This window comes from Lissotriton helveticus, chromosome 3_1 (genome assembly GCF_964261635.1).
Source record: "Lissotriton helveticus chromosome 3_1, aLisHel1.1, whole genome shotgun sequence".
Classification (NCBI taxonomy): domain Eukaryota; kingdom Metazoa; phylum Chordata; class Amphibia; order Caudata; family Salamandridae; genus Lissotriton; species Lissotriton helveticus.
The window spans coordinates 1,221,074,377-1,221,093,240 of record NC_136061.1 but is presented as its reverse complement, the minus strand read 5'-3'; the positions used below and the strand labels follow the sequence as shown (position 1 = coordinate 1,221,093,240).

General features: G+C 47.1%; 1 pseudogene; it reads right to left on the bottom strand.

Annotated features, from left to right (window-relative positions):
• Window positions 1–316: 316 nt before the first annotated feature.
• Window positions 317–18,864, bottom strand: part of LOC144824230 (transmembrane protein 201-like) — a 109,372-nt pseudogene continuing 90,824 nt past the window's right edge.

Genomic DNA, 18,864 nt, shown 5'->3' with positions numbered 1-18,864 from the left:
TGTTTTTTTTTAGATACCTAACGAAAAGATTTATTTCACTTTTCCTTAGCCTATCTATACAGAAGAGACACATGGAAGGGAGCAAGAGACGTCCAGTATGTTGCACATTGCCAAATCTGCAAAGTTCAAGAAAACGGTGCCCGAGTGACTCTCTCCTAATGTTTTTTAACACCCTGCAAACAGCAGCGTTCCCTTCACACAGCAGCAATTCCTAGTGATGATGTGGCTCCAGGCCAGAACTGAGGCAGTGCATGTATATGCTGCAGGACAGCAAGTTATGGCAGATAGTCCGAAGAGGCTAGCTGGCTGGAGTCCCTCAGCGCAGGGCCTGGGAGAGGTAGGCAGACGTTAATGAAGCATTTTTAGCCAGGCTCACTACAAGCATCACACGAATGAAGGTGTTCCCCAAAAAATCCTCGCCAACCTCCAGACTCTTCCAGGTATCCCTTGGTCGTGGTGTCCACCTGGCAGTTGAACGAATGAGAAGAACTGTCTTCTTTTCTTTTGGATATCTCACTGTATATCCTCTGCCCATTGACAAATGTTTATACATGCCCACCACGCTGAATAGTGAATGAGAGGAGCTCAGATGAAAATCCTCTGCTGTCGGGGAGGAGAGTCTCGTCCGGGACAGTCGGAGTCTGTCGTGCTTCGTAATGGGAAGGAAACAAACGTAATTTCTCCCGCTTTAGGTTGAGGCGTGCTGGACTGATTAGGGGGCGACGGAAGAGAAAGGAACCAGAGCTGGAAGTGATTGATCCTACAATGGAAGGAGATGGCGAGGGAATAGGAGATGAGGGGCAGCTGCCGGACAGGAGCGAGAAATAATCAGATCCAGGGGTCTCCCTAGACTGCAAGATTTGGGATGAAGGTCGATTCACACTGAACAGGTAACCTGAATATGCTCTGGCCAGAGATGGGATGGTGCCAAGGGAAAACGCCCTATTCAGGCGTCCACGAAGAGAGGAAGGGAAGGATCGCGTGGTGAGTGTGGTAAATGTTTTGGTTCATCATCTGGAGCATGCTAGGAGGAGTCGGCAGAAACTGCAATGGATGAGAGGAATTCACTAGACCAGTATTTTGAAATGGGGTCAAGGAATCCCCAGAGAGAAACCTTTGCGCCCAGTCCCTGCTGTCCTGTGGGCTTCTGGGTGGCAACAGCTGCGGCAAAACTGACCAAACAGCAAACAGACATGGCGCCCAATTTGAAGGTGTCCATCCAGGCAAGAGTATTGGCTTGCAGGTAGTGCTCAGTCAGGTGCAGCCCTGTCACCAGGACCCAGAGGAAAAAGGAAAAGGCATCGATCCGGCGCTACCTTATTCGCCCAGCCAATCCCATGGCCAGGAGGCAGCCAAGGAGTCCAAAGCATGTAATGCCCAGCTGATGGCTCCGTCCGTAGCTCCAAGCATTCTTCAGGAACTCAATTTCTAATTGTGCAGCCTCGGGGTTGGAAAAAATAAAACGTTAAGAATATGAAAAATAACCGACAAACTAAAGCAAGACAGGGTGGTTGCAAGGTGGCCAGATTGATTTAATCACACCTAAACCCATTAGCTCCACTTTACAGTGTATGCCAGTGAAGCACTACTTTTGTTTTCTCAACTCTCAACATTGCTTACCCTGGGTAGGAAAGTGCATTATTTCTGGAGGTACTGAAATACCTGCTTGATGGGTGAATTGGAAAACAAAATATGTACAGCGGCTTTTTGTCAATCAATCAATCAATCAAACACATTTATAGAGCGCGCTACTTACCCGCTAGGGTCTCAAGGCGCTGGGGGGAGGGAGGGAGTGCTGCTAATGCTCGAAGAGCCAGGTCTTGAGTTGCTTCTTGAAGGAGAGATGGTCCTGGGTGGGGAGGGAGTTCCATGTCTTGGCCGCCAGGTAGGAGAAAGATCTTGCTCCAGTGGTGGTTCTGCGGTGGGGAGGGCGAGGCTAGCGGATAGGAGCTGGCGGGTGGGTGTGAGAACGTGAGGCCGTTGTTGAGGTATTTGGGGCCCATGTCATGGAGAGCCTTGTGTGCATGGACGAGGAGCCTGAACGTGATCCTCTTACTGACGGGGAGCCAGTGCAGGTCTCTCAGGTGGGCAGAGATGTGGCTGTGACGGGGTATGTCCAGGATGAGTCGTGCAGAAGCGTTCTGTATGCGTTGGAGTCTTTTCTGTAGTTTGGCTGTGGTTCCAGTGTAGAGTGCAATCCCGTAGTCCAATCGGCTGGTGACAAAGGCCTGGGGGACCGTCTTTCTGGTTTCGGTGGGGATCCACCGGAAGATCTTTCGGAGCATGCGCAGGGTGTTGAAACATGATGACGAGACGGCGTTGACTTGCTTGGTCATCGTGAGGGAGGAGTCCAGGATGAAACCCAGGTTATGTGCGTGGTCTGTGGGAATGGGGGCGGTGCCCAGTGCAGGGGGCCACCAGGAGTCGTCCCAGGTGGAGGGGATGGTCCGAGGATGAGGACTTCCGTCTTGTCCGAGTTCAGCTTCAGACGGCTGAGCTTCATCCATTCCGCGACGTCTTTCATTCCTTCCTGGAGGCTGGCTCTGGCGGTGGCAGGGTCATTGGTGAGGAAGAGGATCAGCTTGGTGTCGTCAGTGTAGGAGATGATGTTTAGGTTGTGTTGGCGTGCGATGGCTGCGAGGGGGGCTCATGTAGATGTTGAAGAGGGTGGGGCTGAGCGAGGAGCCTTGAGGAACACCGCAGATGATCTTGGTGGCCGCTGAGCGGAAGGGAGGGAGGCGGACTCTCTGAGTTCTGTCGGAGAGAAGGAGGTGACCCATTCCAGAGCTTTTCCTTGGATCCCGGCGTGGTGGAGGCGGGTTGTTAGGGTGCTGTGGCAGACTGTGTCGAATGCGGCTGATAGGTCGAGGAGGATGAGGGCAGCAGTTTCCCCATTGTCGAGCAGGGACCTGATGTCGTCGATGGCTGCAATGAGGGCGGTCTCGGTGCTGTGGTTAGCTCGGAAGCCAGACTACAATGGGTCGAGGGAGTCGTTTGTCTCAAAGAAGGCGGTCAGCTGTTTGTTGACGGTCTTCTCCATGACTTTAGCGGGGAAAGGGAGGAGCGAGATGGGGTGGAAGTTCTTGAGGTCCGTGGGGTCTGCGGTGGGTTTCTTCAGGAGGGCGCTGATCTCTGCATACTTCAAGCTCTCTGGGAAGGTGCCAGATGCGAAGGAGTTGTTAATGATGTTCTGGAGTTGGGTTGCGATGATGGAGTCAGCTTTGTTAAAGATGTGGTGTGGACAGGGGTCGGTTGGGGAGCCGGAGTGGATGGTGTTCATCATGTGGGTGGTGTATTCAGTGCTGATGGGGGTCCAGGTGCAGAGGGTGGTGGTGGGGGGCGTTGGTTCGGTGGTTGCTTGCGTGGTCTGGGCGCCAAAGCTGTTGTCTATGTCGGCGATCTTGTGGTGGAACAACGAGGTGAGTGAATCGCAGAGGTCTTGCAAGGGCGTGATGTCGTTGTTGCTGGCGCTGGGGTTGGAGAGCTCTTTTACGATGCTGAAGAGTTCCTTCCTGTTGTGGGTGTTGTTGTCCAGTCGTTCTCTGAATGCTGCCCTTTTGGTGGTGCGGATCAGCTGGTGGTGTTTGGGGATGGCTTTCTTGAGGGCTGTCATGTTTTCTGTTGACTGGTCGAGGCGCCAGGCTTTCTCGAGGGTACTGCAGGATTTCTTGGAGTCTTTGAGGTTGTTGGTGAACCACGAGGCTTTCTTACTTCGGGTCCGCTGGGGGGTTTCTTCAGTGGTGCAAGGGCATCGGCACAGTTGGTGAGCCACTGTGTGAGGTTGTGGGCTGCTTCGTTGGGGTCCGTAGTGGTGGTGGGAGGGTTCTGGCTCAGCGAGGTGGTGAGCTGGTCAGTGATGATCTTGCTCCAGCATCTTCGGGGAGCCTGCTGCGGGTAGTGGTGAGTCGTGGTTTTTCTGAAGTTGAAGTGGACGCAGCTGTGATCTGTCCAGTGTAGTTTGGTGGAGTGGCTGAAGGAGATGTGGTTGCTGGAGGAGAAGACTGGGTCAAGCGTGTGGCCGATGTAGTGGGTGGGGGTGTTCACCAGTTGTTTGAGTCCGAGGTTGGCAAGGTTGTCCAGAAGGGTGGTGGTGTTGTTGTCAGTGTTATTTTCCAGGTGGAAGTTGAGGTCCCCTAGGAGGATGTAGTCTGAGGAGGTGAGGGCGAGCGGGCTGATGAAGTCTGCGATGGCTTCCCTGAATTGTGTGCGTGGTCCCGGGGGTCTGTAGATGAGGGTGCCTCTGAGGGTGGTCTTGGGGTCAGTGTGTATCTGGAAGTGGAGGTGTTCGGCGGCGGTGAGGGTGTCGTCAGAGTTGGTCGTGATGCGGATGGTGTTTCTGTGGACGGTGGCGATGCCTCCTCCGGTATGGTTGGCGCGGTCCCTCCGGGTGATCTTGTAGCCATCCGGGATAGCTATGGCGATGTCGGGGGCTGAGAAGGCGTTCATCTAGGTTTCCATGAGGAAGGCGATGTCCGGTGCTGTTGTGTCGAGGAGGTTCCAGAGTTCGAGGGCATGCCTGTGGACGGAGTGGGTGTTGAGCAGGATGCACTTGAGGTGGTTGTTGCTGGTGCCTGGTCTGGCGGTTGCGGTGCAGGTCCGGAGGCTGGTGAATTTGCAGGCTTTGCAGGTGAAGGGTCCGTGGGTGCATTTCAGGGTGGCTCGTGGCAGGCGGGGTTCCGGCCTATGTTGAGTGCGCGGAGGGTGGCGGCGTCGTAGTTCCGTCGGGTTGGGTGGCAATGTTGAGGGCCAGGGGTCCTAGCGCTGGGCACGGTCCAGGTGCGGACGGGCGCAGACGGGCTTGCCTTAGGCACGCCAGCGGCTCGCCCACTGCGCGCGTCCGCTGCGCTGCCTCCATATGAGGGGGAGAGGGAGGGAGGAGCAGCTGGGAGGCGGGAGCGGGGCGGCAAATGGGAAGCGAGGGAGCGGGGCAGCGGGGAATGTGAACCAGGGGAAAAAGAGAGTCACAGAAGGCAAGAGGGGGCAGGGGTGAGAGAGACGAGCATAGCGGCACAGCTAAACAAAAGAAAAAAAACAGGAGGCACAAGTGGAAATGAGGGTGAGGTCAGAACCAGTCAGAAATTACAGACAACAGGGGGCAGTGAAAAACCGAACAGCAAACCAGTCTGCAAGCAGCAGACAACAGGAGCGGTAGCAGCGGTGCACAGGGGTCTGCGCGGTGGCAGAGGGAGCGACCTGCCTGGTCACAGGGTCAAGGGTCGCTCCTCTCACCACCTCACGGCCTCCATATGAGGGGGAGACGGAGGGAGGAGCAGCTGGGAGGCGGGAGCGGGGCGGCCAATGGGAAGCGGGGGCGGGGCAACGGGGGATGCGAGCGGCGGGAAAAAGAGTGTCACAGAAGGCAAGAGTGGGCAGGGGGGAGAGAGACGGGCACAAACGTGGTATTTTTAAACCATTCTGCTTATGTAGGAGTCCTAACTTTACTACTCCTAAACTGAGAAAAATCCTAACTTTAAGACTTTCAGTGTTCACAGAAGGCATTTAGGAGTCTTAAAGTTAGGACTCCTAACTTCTGTGAATACCGAAATGAGTAAGTGCCTTCTGTGAATACCAAAATGAGTAAGTGCCTTCTGTGAACACCAAAAATGTAGTACGTTTAGGATTTTGTCTTAAGTTAGTTCAGTGAATCGGGGCCTCTGACGTACTGCTGTCCCAAACCCGAGTTGTTTTTGCTTATCCCATCTGTCCCGCCCTCTGCATTGTTGTTGCTTATCACACCTTCTCTCGCGTTGTTAATTGCCCCTTCCCAAAATCGCCCTACTGGCTGGATTTTCATGCCCCTCGAGCCCAGCCACACACAAAAAGATGAGTGGGTACAGCTACAAAGTTCTTAAGGGGATTACACTACCATTGAAGTCCAATCATTAAACCAGGCACGATGACAGTAAAGTCATGTTATTAAATATACTATGAAATTTGCATTTGTTGTTATGTAATTACCAAAAGCAGGGGGAAAGTGGCAATGCTCACTCTTGTGATGTTCCACATTTTGTTCCTTGTTAAATCAAATGTCTTGTTCCCCATGTTCTGTTAGTAAAAGATTTGAGTGCTGGGGCACTCAGTGATCCTGTTCTCTATTGCCACATGTGAAAAATAGACTCTGACATCAACTGAAAACAAAGGTGGACACGTTTTAATATTTTAGCAGCCCATGTAAAACCTCTGCCAACCCTTCTACAGATGAACTCATGACTGTTCCCCTCCCACATTTTTGTTGCTTGCACTGTCCACTTCTGCTTTATTACTGCACACCCCATTCTTCCGTCCACTTCACAAGTTGTTGTTGCTTGCCCGTCCCGCCATCCTTCTGCTATGTTATTTGCTGGATCCTTCAAGTCCTCCTCTTGCACTTTAGTTTCGTTCCCCCTCCATCTGACACCATCACGCATTGTTAGTTTGCCCCATCCCTCCCTTCACCTCCTGCATTATTCTTGATTTATTTGCCCTCCCTCCCCTCTCGCATTGTTATTGCTTGACCTTTCCTTCTGATCCCCTTCCACTTTGTTGTTGCCTACCTTGTCCTTCCTGTCACCTTCCTGCTTTGCTGTTACTTGGTCCAAACCCCCCCCCCCTCCCTCATATTGTAGTTGCTTGCCCATGCCTCCTGTCCCTTCCCTTGCTGTTGTTGCTTGCCCCATCCCCCACATTGTTGTTGCTTGTGTAGATCCTCCTGCCCCTTCCACATTGTTGGTGCTTGCCCACTCCCTCACGTCGACCTCCTGCATTGCGTTTTCTTGCCCCATCCCTCCCACCCCCTCCCGCTTTGTTGTTGCTTGCCCTCTCCCATCCCATCAGTAAAAGAATTGCTATGACACAGCCAGTACTGGCTTCATCATACTGTTTTTTTCTAACTTTCAGGCATGCTGTACAACACGGCTAAAAGACATTGATAAAGCCAATAGCTTACTTACTTGTAGGTGAGACCTATTACTTTGCCAACGTATGTTTTTTGCTGCTATTTGCTAGAAAACAAATGTTTTGCATAGTGCGTGGGATAATCCAATGGTATCCATAGCTGTGTCAGATTGTTAAACCTTCAGAACTCAGAGTGAACTGTTAAACATTAAAAGATACAAGAATCCAGATATGTAAAGGACTTTAGATTATATCAAAAATAAAATAGATTAGCACTTGGTCGTTATTTGTCACTGCAGTAATGCCTTCATGGCTATTCCTTCCTCCTGGTCAAAATGAGACTTTGCTCTTATGTACATTAATGAACTGTGGGGGACCTCGCTCATCTTCTCGTTTTACTTCTTGTGTGTAATCCTGTGTGATACTTCCTTATTAGGTTACTTGTAGCTCACATAAATTCTTCTGTAATTTATGACTACTGAATGGTGTTGCTTTTTTTAGAACTTATTTTTTTAGCAGACATGTTATCCTGAAGCTGAGAAACCAGGGCCCAGATTTACTAACCTTTTGTGATGCACACCTGGTGCAAAGTTTGAAGTGGGAATTACTATCCAGCACAAACCTGAGCTACACACTTATTTGAGCTACTTTGCATCAAAAGGGCATACCATGGGTGATGTACGGTGTTTCTGTGCAACAATCCATATTTTTTTAGTCAAATCCCTATCTACTAACATTTGTAGATAGCAGTGCTTATTGTAGATAGCAGTACTTAATTTGAGCCGGTGGCTTCCGGTGCTTGGCACTAGCACTTAATTTCCAACACCGTCACTTATGACAGTCTCCCACATGGTGGCACTGCTTGTCTAATTTAGAGATAAGCATGATAGTTGTTTATTAATTCAATGAGCATTCAAATGGCTGATACCTAGAGAGCAAGCCATTCCCATAAATTTGGGGGCCTATAATAGTTTCAGTTGTCACACTTGTAAGTGTGTGATGGTAGTAGTTGTGTTAGTCCTGTCAGTGGCAGCGCTGGCTGGGGCAACTGGTTTTGCAAGCTGCAGTGACATCTTGACAAGAGCCCCAGCACATATGTTTTTTTACAAAATAAATACTAGATAGGGATTTGCACCACAACCCTATGCCTCCTCAATGTAGAGGAACAAGTACAAATATATTAATTTCTCTTTTTTTCCAGCTTTGACAGTGTGCTGCATTTGACATCACACATACAAAGTGGGAAAAGTGTTAAAGGATAGTTTTTGTACTGGAAGCGTCCCCTTTCTGTACAGATCTTGGCCTAGATTTACATAGTAGTTGTGCAACACAGCACAGCAAGTTGCATTGCTGCACTGGATGGGGTGAACAGGAGAGAACAAAATAGCACCACCTCTACTAAGATGTGGCACTGTTCTGGTTTCTCCTTAGGACGGTGCACTTTTAGTTGCCATGCGCCACTGTGACACACCTGAACCACAGTGCAAGGGTGTCCACATTGTGGGAAGCGTAGGTTTTGTGCTGGAAGGGATTTCTTGCAGTTTGAAAACTAAATTGGAAGGTGTTTTTCACTTTGTATGTGTGTTGTACAATGCAGAAATGTTGCAAAGTGGGATAAACAAGGAGATATGAAAACGTTTCTTGTCTTTACGCCTGCCTTAAGGAGACACAGGATGTTGCGGCATTTCCCGATCGACAATTATTTGTAAAGAGATCTTTGTATCCAAACCCTTGGGAGGCTGCATGGGAATTCCAAAGCACTACCCATGGAATGTGGCATTGATGCACAGTAACGCAAGGCAGCGTAAAAAGTACCCAAAGCAAAGTGTTTGTACATTTGGGCCTCTAGACTTTATAACAGTGACGAACACAGGACTGCAGAGAACGCTGCGTGAGCTCTGAAGACCATTTGGAATACAACTTTAAAGAAACTTTTGTGAATAAAAATTAATTTAATTTCTTTTACACCTATGAACAGGGCCGGACTGGGAACGAAAACCGGCCCTGGCAAAGTGCTCGCCCCTCCCCCCCGCCAGAGGGACCGAGCACTTTGCCGGGGCTGCAAAAACGGTCCTGTAACAAAAACGGCCCCCAGGAGCCCAAACCCGGCCCTCACCCTTGCGGTGCACCGGGGGATTGCCCGGTGCCCGCAACGGCCAGTCCGGCCCTGCCTATGAAATATACAGCCTTGAAAAAGCCCTAGGCTTGTATGGCTCCACAGGATGAATCATGTGTTGGTTATACGTACCTCACAAAAATAAATGTCATAAATAATAAAAACACTGCCACAGGACCATTTGTGTGTACGTAAAACATTTGTTCTCACATCGATACATACGCACAACTTGCAAAAATCAAATATTAATAGAGTAATTTGGAGTACACACTCATTCCTTTCTCTCAGTTAAATTTTAAAGCGGTGTAGTTGGCCTTACCCTCATATGAGTGTCCCTAGATCCTCCATCCCAAAAGTCAGTATATTAAACAATGGGCATTGATTGGAAGCCCAAAAGCGTGTCGGGCCTCGCTATGTTACTTCTATTTCTCGTCTTTACGCCTGCCTCAAGGAGGCACAGGATTTTGCAACATATCCCTGTCTACATTTATTTGTAGAGCGATATTTGTGTAAAACCCCATGGGTGGCTGCATGGGAATGCCAAAGCCCTACTAATGGAATGTGGCATTTACACAAAGCAACACAAGGCAGCGCATTTCCCAGCTTTGCATTACTTTGGGTTACAATCCAACTCAAACCACTATATGTGATGGTTTGCAAATTCTGTCACAACACTTTGCCTCAGGTTTGTGTTAAAAAAGTTACCCAAAGCAAAGTGTTTATAAATTTGGGCCCCTAGGCTTTATAGAATACACACACTCTTGCACAATGGTACAAGTGTGTATACGTTAGTGCATCTGCGGCAGGCAAATGTGGTCTAGGGTAGAGAAAAAAAGAACCATATCTTAATAGAAATGGTGCATATTTTCTCTCTCCCTTTGATGCAACAACTTTGGTTGCTGCACTGCCTTACACCATTTAAAAAAAAAATCTGGGCCCAGATGTGTTCTGTGTAGTCTGCAGTAGCAACATTCGCCTGCCATGCAATAAACAAAAGATTGTCCTGAGGGAAAGTTTAGAACATTATTTATTCTCTTAAAAAATTGTGAAAATGTAAATCTTGCAAGGAAAATTACTGAGACACTCCCGCTTTTTAAGCAGACTTCCACAACGTTATGGCAAGCTCAGGTGTGGCGCACAATAAATGCGCTGCACAACTGGACCCAGCCTTACTCTCCATAAAATCATACAATATTTCCACTTTGGAAGTCGGCACTCAGACGAGTGGGTCACTCCTGACCAAAGCTCTGTGTTGTAAAATGCAAAGACCTAGCAGGTAACACATGGTTAAATTCCAGAACGTTGGTTATCTAGGTCAGTTAGGCTGAGATCCACATCAGTTGCAGGCATGCTCCCTCCTGACTATTTTCTCTAATCTCCTGTTGAAAATGATGAGTTGAAATCATTAGTTTTAACCTTTAAAATGTACAGTAGGGCAGAAACATTCCCTGGTCATTAATAAAGTTGATTGCTATTAACCTTTAAGATGCACAACTGTTTGTACAACACCCATGGGTGTGTCGGGCCCTGTAGGTCAGTCAGTTCCTACGGGGTCAAGCAGGATGCTGACGTCTGGTTCTCAGTCTCTTCCAGAACTCCGGGTTCCCAAACTCACATTTCTCGCCATTCTTGTGAAATGGAGGTGGGGGTGACATTGCTGGGTGAGTAGGAGTAAGCCAATGGGAGTAAAGGAACAACTAGCGGAAGTGGGTATGGGTATCTTGTTCTAGGGTGGCAGAGATCAGCCTAGATCTGTCACTGCAGGAACAACGCATTCAGGTTTGTGCGTTTAAGTTGGGTGTGATTGTGGTGCGACACCAGGCCTGCTGAGAAGGGCCGGTACTGTCGCACTGAGAGTAACGCAGATCTGCTGAGGACTGCTGCCATTGTCTCATTGACAATATAGGGGACGTGCCGAAATGTGCCAGTATTGTCTCACTGAGAGTAATTCAGGCCTGCTGTGAAGTGCTGGTGTTGTCTCTGTGAAAGTAATGCAGACCTGCCGAAAAGTGACAGTATTGTCTCATTGACAATAAAGCAGACCTGCCATAAGTGCCAGTATTGTCTCCTTGACAATATAGTAGACCTGCCGAAAAGTGCCAGTATTGTCTCATTGACAATATAGCAGACCTGCCATAAGTGCCAGTATTGTCTTCTTGATAATATAGCAGACCTGCCGAAAAGTGCCAATATTGTCTCATTGACAATATAGCGGACCTGCCAAAAGTGCCAGTGTTGTCTCATTGACAATAAACCAGACCTGCCAAAAGTGCCAGTATTGTCTCATTGACAATAAAGCAGACCTGCCATAAGTGCCAGTATTGTCTCCTTGACAATATAGCAGACCTGCCGAAAAGTGCCAGTACTGTCTCATTGACAATATAGCAGACCTGCCAAAAGTGCCAGTATTGTCTCCTTGACAATATAGCAGACCTGCCGAAAAGTGCCAGTATTGTCTCATTGACAATATAGCAGACCTGCCAAAAGTGCCAGTGTTGTCTCATTGACAATAAAGCAGACCTGCCAAAAGTGCCAGTATTGTCTCATTGACAATAAAGCAGATCTGCCATAAGTGCCAGTATTGTCTCATTGACAATATAGCAGACCTGCCAAAAGTGCCAGTGTTGTCTAATTGAGAGTAATACAGACCTGCTGAGAAGCCCTGGTGTTGTCTCTGTGAAAGTAATGCAAAAGTGACAATAGTGTCTCATTTGTAGATTATCAAGAAGGACTAGCTAGGTTGTGAAAGGAGACTCAATGGGTACATATGTGGGCAAACCATTTGGCTTGGTCATGAAGCCCTCACCCACCAACCTAGTTGGTGGCATGCTTCATCATCGGGCCCCCCACAGTGACACCGAATGTGTCCCGGGTGTGCTTTGACTCCAGATTACTGAGGAGCTGGTATACTTGCTGAGTGTGCAGTGTTGGTGAGTGTGAACGGTGATGATTAAAAGCTATACAGTGGGTCCCAGTACCTGAGGGTAAATGGATAGATTTTAATCACTGGGCCCCTGTTAGCAACTAAAAAGGCAAACGGATGCGTTGGAGTAAATTATGACCTCCTTCGTCCTGTGTGGTCTACATGTTTCAGCCAGGCCTTTTATTTACAACTGGCTTTCCTCAGGACCAATGAGTATGTGAAGGTGCAAATAAATATTTATTTTAGTGTATAATAGTGTCTCATTGACAGTACAGAGGACTTGCCGAGATGTGGATACAGTTTCCTTGGGACTAATGGAGCCCTGCTAACAAGTTTCCCTACTCGTCTCCTTGAGAGTGCGCAACACCTGCTGAGAGCTGTGGGTGCTGTCTCTTTGAGAGTACAGTCGAAAAGTGCAGCACCCCCTCATTAGGAGGACATCAGGTCTGCTGTGAAGTGCCAGCACTGTTTTATTAAACATAGCAAGCAGATCTGCTGAAAATTCTTGGTAGTGTCCCATTTAAAGTGCAGAAGTCTTGCTAAGAAGTGGTTAAAGTGTTACAATAAAGGTCCCGCAGGCCCGTGAAAGGATTCTTCGTCTACTGTGCCACACGCATGGTATATTTCCAGTAAGAGCGGTGCCGAATGTAGAGCAGACCTCTGGAAAGTTGTGTTACTGTCCAATTAAGAGTGCATGAGGACTGCCAGGAAGTGCTAGTAGGGACCAATGAAAGTACGGTAGGCCTATCGAAAGGGCTGACATTGTTCCTTTAAGACGTCAGTAAATCTCCTAGAAGTGGTGCTGCGGACCCATTAAAAGTAAGATTAGATTGCCAAGAAGTATGTCTGCTGAACAGAGCAGTATAGCTATTAATGGACTGCGATGTGAGTGGCAGGGATATGCTTGAACGACGGTCTGCATTACCTCTTGAGTCAGTGAGTCTCTTAGGTGAGAGCATCCAATCCTTCAGGCCTTCCACTCGTGCACAGGCAAAGAGGCGTAAAAGGTAAGTACGTCACATGACTGGCACTCTTCTATCAATAGCCCTCCCACAGAGTAGCAACTGCACGTCTGCAAAGCACTTCAGTGCCTCTTCCGGGCTAAGGAGCACTGCACAGATGCACATACAATACAAATGCTGCTGCTGTCCCATTCTTAGTAAGAAGTGGTAATCCTGTCACTTTACTCATAAAGCAGCATTGTTAGTAAGGCACTCCGAATTTCAATTAAACAATAAAATGAAATGAATGCATGCGTTCTCTGCCTGATACTACCCGAAGCGTTAAAGCAGTGAACCTCCCTAACGTGTAAGAGATCTGCTCCTTTTGGACAGATGGACTAATGCCACCATTGTGCCAGATTTCTCTTGTTGAGAGTGTGTTTTGCCACACCATCCAGTGAGGACAGGGCAGTGGTCAGGCAGCATATGCCACACAGGGTAGAAAGCCAGGTAGGAATGCAGCCCCGAGCTTATGCAAGACAAGCATTTGCAATGCACAGGTCTCGCATTTGTGAGAGTTTAAGCTATTGCCATTGTAAATGACAATGCCTTTTATTTATCTGCTTTGATAATTAACACATAAATAAAAGGTATTGTCATTTACAATGCCAATAATTGTTAGACCTATTTCATTTCAAAGAAAAATGAATGACACGTTCAATGTTGCAGGAATGCATGCCCTGCCTGCAAAAGGAGAAATGCTTTAAAGAGAATTGTGCTTACAAACTAACCGTGTAACAGTCAGACATACTGTGTAACAACAGAACTGAAAGGACCAATCCTCATGGAAAATTACAAATGAAGACAAGGCGGTACTAAGGAGGGACAAACAAGCCTAATAACGAATCAAAAGCCAGCATTTACGAAGGACATTGACACAAGCCAATGACAAATATGAGCTGGGAGTGGGCTGGAGTTCAAGTCTACACTTGAATTTAGTATGCCTCACAAAGCAGCACATGCGCTGCCCAGGCTCGACCTACAAACGATCAAAAAGCCAGGTAGACCAACAGAACTGGCCATGTCCCGTGATGGGCCGGTGGGAAGACCTGTACAGTGATTCAGATATGAGTGATTTGTGTATACTTGTATGATCTATGTACGGCTTGTGACTGATTTTTGACTCCGCTCTTTTAGTTTCATTCAATGTTTCAGTTGAGAAAAAAATGAAAAAAGGGCCGCTATGATATCCTTATGGAAATTTGGGGTTCTTAACATGACTTATTCTACTACGCCGCCGAACCCCAGGGATGTCGGCTACTGGGCTGTGTTATGTGGAAACTGATCAAACTATTGCTGCCAGCCCCTGGGTTGTAGGCATGTAGCTGTGTCTTACGGAACTATACAATAAAGGTCTTTCAAAAAAAAAAAAAAGCCACGTAGACCAATTCCATCAGCTGCACTTAAGGTACATCTACATGCACAAGAGTTCTGAAGAGACAAGCAGCTTAGCAGCTGTGAGAGGACAGGCGTGACTGCAGCACCTTGAGACCTTAACGGGTGAGTAGTCATGCTTTACAAGAACCCTGATTGATTGATTGATTGATGAACGTAGCACAGACACTAATTGCTGTCACATAGTAGTACAGGCCGAGCTAAGGGTTTAGAACAAATCCATTTAAGTCAATATTTTTTTCACATATGGAGGAGTGCAAATGCAAATTGTGTACGAATTTGGGCAGCCACACTATTCCTGAAATTGGAAAAGTACATGCCCTACAAATAGTAAGGTCTTTGGCCTTTACACTTCATAACAGCTTTTATTGCTGTACAATTCTCTGTTTAGTTTTGGACACATGGTTAGGAATGCCACAAAGGAAACATGTCCATAATGGCTTGTGTGACCATTGGTTCAATTTTGATATAGATTCCTTTCCGACTGTTCTCAACCCCACTATTGACTTTCCCATCATCCTTATCAAGGTTGCAATACATATTGTGATTTCCTTTGCTAATATCTCTATTTTGCATATATGCATAGCCATCTTCATCAAGAATGTGTGCACAGCCTCCCCGCGGCGCCTGCCTAAACTGCTGTGCCCTCCTTGCATAGATGATGCTGGCGTCTCAATCATGTCTTCCAGTGATGTCTTCACCATTGTCAGCATATACGGCACTCTCTATACCCACCATGTGTATGACTTTCTCAGGGTGCCATTTTGAATCTAAAGTGTATGTCAATGCTAGAGCTCTCACACTTAGAGGCAGAGAATATTACTGAAACTCACTCTGTATCTCAATCTGCTCTGGATTGGAAGACACTCACTTGTGTCAAATTTGGTAAACGGGCAACACTGTTAAGAGGAAGTATTTTCAAGTAGAGGGTATAGATTGGAGAGGACTACTTTTTTAGCTTACTAATTCCAATTGACCTAGTTGCCTGCAAAGGGCAATACATGCCTCCATGTTTGACCCCAAATCTCTGATTAGCATTGTCCCAGGCATTAAACTGTCTTAGGTCATGTTCATACTGTGGGAAAATAATCGCCAGTTCATCTATACTGAAAAACTCAGTACAAAAGAGGAAATGCACCCATTGTTTGAATGTATAGTCCACATATGGGTGTCTTCCTGGAGGACGCTAAGGCAGACAGTCCCTGCATGCCTTACCTTTTTCTAGAATCAAGGAGCATTGGCAAATCCATTAACTCTTGCCCTTAAAATGTGATTGCCAACCAATTAGCTTTGCTAATGTTTTTGGAGATTGACAAAAAAATGAAAATGTCCACTAGTGCTTCACATTGTATGTGCACAAATGCTCAGGCTTAGGCGGCCATCTTGGAATGTTTTTGTTTATGAGAAAAGGTGGCAATTGGTGCATCACGATGCATGCACATATATGGGTGGCAATCTTGGAATGCTTTTTATAAAAATAAAAAATTCCTAGATGGTCACCAGTGAACGTGAATGTATGTGTGTATGTTCCATGATTCCACAGTTGAAATGTAGATTTTGTTTGCAGTTTAATTTACAATTCAAAGATGGTCAATGGCTACTTCAGAACAATAATTTAAAAAGCCTGAGGCAGATTTACAAACCCCTTGCAACATATTTACAACACCGTTGCGACACTTCTGTGACGCAGCGGCGTCATAAACAATGCACCACCATGGGACAGATTTACAATGTACGCATCTAGTGAGATGCGTAACGTTGTAGAGCCCTGCTCTACATTATACCTGCGTCAGGTATAATGTATGCAGGGTGGGCGTTCGCCACAAGGAAGCCCTGTAAAAGTGACGCAGTGAAATCTACAAGATTTCACAGAGTTACTTTTACGTCCCTGCAGCATCAAATCCTTACGCCTGCTTGTAGCAGACATAAGGAGTGATGCAGCACTATGGGTATGGGCCGCCCCTGTGCAGTGCTGGAGTTGTGTCGCGCTTGCGACATGACTCCAGCACTGCGTCACCTTTACACTGACAGATGCGTCACGCATCTGTCTCTCAGTGCGCCACGGTGCGCAGCATTGTAAATGCGGCGCATCCATGGTGGCGCAAGGGGTTCCTAAGGTCACACAAATGAACTGGCGCATATCTGCTGATCTACAGGGATGTGCCAGTTATTGTAAATCTGCCCCCAAATTTTCATGCTATGACACACAAAGCAAAACAATGAAGCAGCCGGAGGGCAGTGTGCAGTTCTTGGACACTCGCACAATTAATTTTCAAAAAAGTGATATTAAAAAAGGCAATGAAGATGGTGGACCGATGTGGAGAGGCAACAGACGACTCAGGCTGAAAGTGGAATGTGGTGAGGGGTTGAAGAAGGAAGAGGGAAATAGAGAGTGAGAAGGAGAGAGAGAGGAAAGCTCTGTGCTTCACTGAGTGCAAAAGGAAACATCTAGGTTCCACCATGACAAGAGTGGAAGGATACAACACATCCAATCAAAATGCTGGTAAAGATGCAGGCAGGCCAAAAATAAGAATAGGGAGAAAAGTAATTGAATAAAGAGCATGGACTTGAGATGGACAAGAAAGTCTTCCACTCAAGTGCAAGGTGATGACCCAAAGCCCTCTCGGTGTACAGCATTGTTTACAATAGGTCTTAGAAAACAACCTGCCAAAGCAGTATGTACACAAGAAAGGGTGTGCGAAAGTTTTTTGTCATTTGCATGTGTGGTTATGCAATATTACTGCAAAATTACGCGTACTTGTGTAAAATGCAAATCAGCCATTTTGTGTTATATTTTAGTGTAAAATGCGACCTTACGTCAATTATTGGCAGAAGAATGCATGCAAATAAAAGCACAGCCTACAATACCTCTTCAGGTTATTTTGTTCCCATGTGTTTGCAGTAAATTGTAGCCGTAAATTGTGCATTCACAGTAAATTATTACAGCAAGTGCGCAAAGTGGTGCAACGGCATCTGAGAATTTCGTCTAAAAAGCGTGCCATGAAATTCCCGAAATAATGTGAATTAGGCCAGGGAAATTTGACTTTTGCCCGAACCCACGCAAGATCAAACAATTGGAAACTCTAAATCATTACTCGTATAATGATTACTGCAATGCAGACCAACCAGGAAGGTCTCGTACCTCTCTCTACCGTCTCTGTGCCCTATTCCCCCTCTTCCTGGATTCGCAAGATGGATACCGTGGAGGGCTTAATTGCTGTCCACAGCATAGGAGGTGGATTGAAGCTTGTCTGTAATCACCATTAACTCAACAAGAGACCTACAGAGCAAATGATAGCTTCTGCCTAATTATAACCCGAGGCATCCAATCTCTCACTTACCCTTCCTCCATCACATCACTGTTGTGTTGCAACCAAAGAGACGAATGTCATAAATAAACCAAAGCGTATGATATATAAGACACCACAGTCTTCCCACAAGGTACGCAGCAAGTTCAACAGCCTCCCAACCGTACTCCACAATGGTGTAGCATGCTACCATCCGATAATGCGCTTTGAAGACCAGAAATGGCCAAGTGCTATAAAAATGCAACTCCAATCCAGTATAATAGGGTCTACCTCAGCTGAATTCTCATCCTTCCTGCTTTGGTGCATCACATCTCCTACTCTCATCAGGCACCCAGTTCGTGTTGTAACTCTGGGAATGCCAAAATGTATTAAATGATGCATTTAGTATGCCGCCCACGGTCCTTTTTCCCTTTCTTCTTCCGTTCGAAGATCTGTCCGCTATAAGCAAAGGACCTCACAGTGCAGCGGTTCCAGGCGGTTTCATCTGAGCCGCTATAATAAGCAGATTGTATCAGTGTCAGTCTGTGATTGTGTAGTATGAAAAAATAGAACACACACTGCTTAATCAAAGCTCTGCAGGCCCTTTTGAGTAATCCCAGCCCAGCTTTACATTCCTCCATATTCTGCCGGCAGTGTTCTGTGTGACCACGGGAGACCGGCGGCACTGTCGAGAATTCTCCCTTCTGTAAAAATTGCTCATTTTTGAACTGTGGATATGGAGGCTTAATACAAAATGCGTTACTTTCTCCCCCATTCGCCTTGCCTCCTTTCTGCAGGGAGGGTGTAGGGCTGCTGAATGCGCCATCCAGACAGGAGTGTGTGTCAAAGGAGCGTCCTTGTCAATTTTAGGCCTGCTTTTCTCCTGAGTGGGGGGCTCAGGCACTTTATTGAAGTCAAATCCGAGGAGAGTGTAGTGCTGCAGTGTCTAGATGTCAGACTGTGTGTGTGTGTGTGTGTGATGGACGGAAGAAATCAGGGCCTGTGAAAGGATTTATGTGATGGTTTTATTAGCTTGTGGAGACCCTTTGGACACCATTTTGCCTGACCCCCGCCCCCTCGTGCTTGTGACATTACAGGACAAGTAATGCAACGGAGAAAGGGTTACAATGTATCTGCAGGCAAGGTTTTTAAATGAAAGTGAAGAGGTACACAAGGTGTAGAAAAGGCCCCATCACTTTCTTATGTTTGGTTTTGGTTGCAATTATACTCGGTGTTCTGTGACTATGCTAAACAGTGTCATAATGTAGT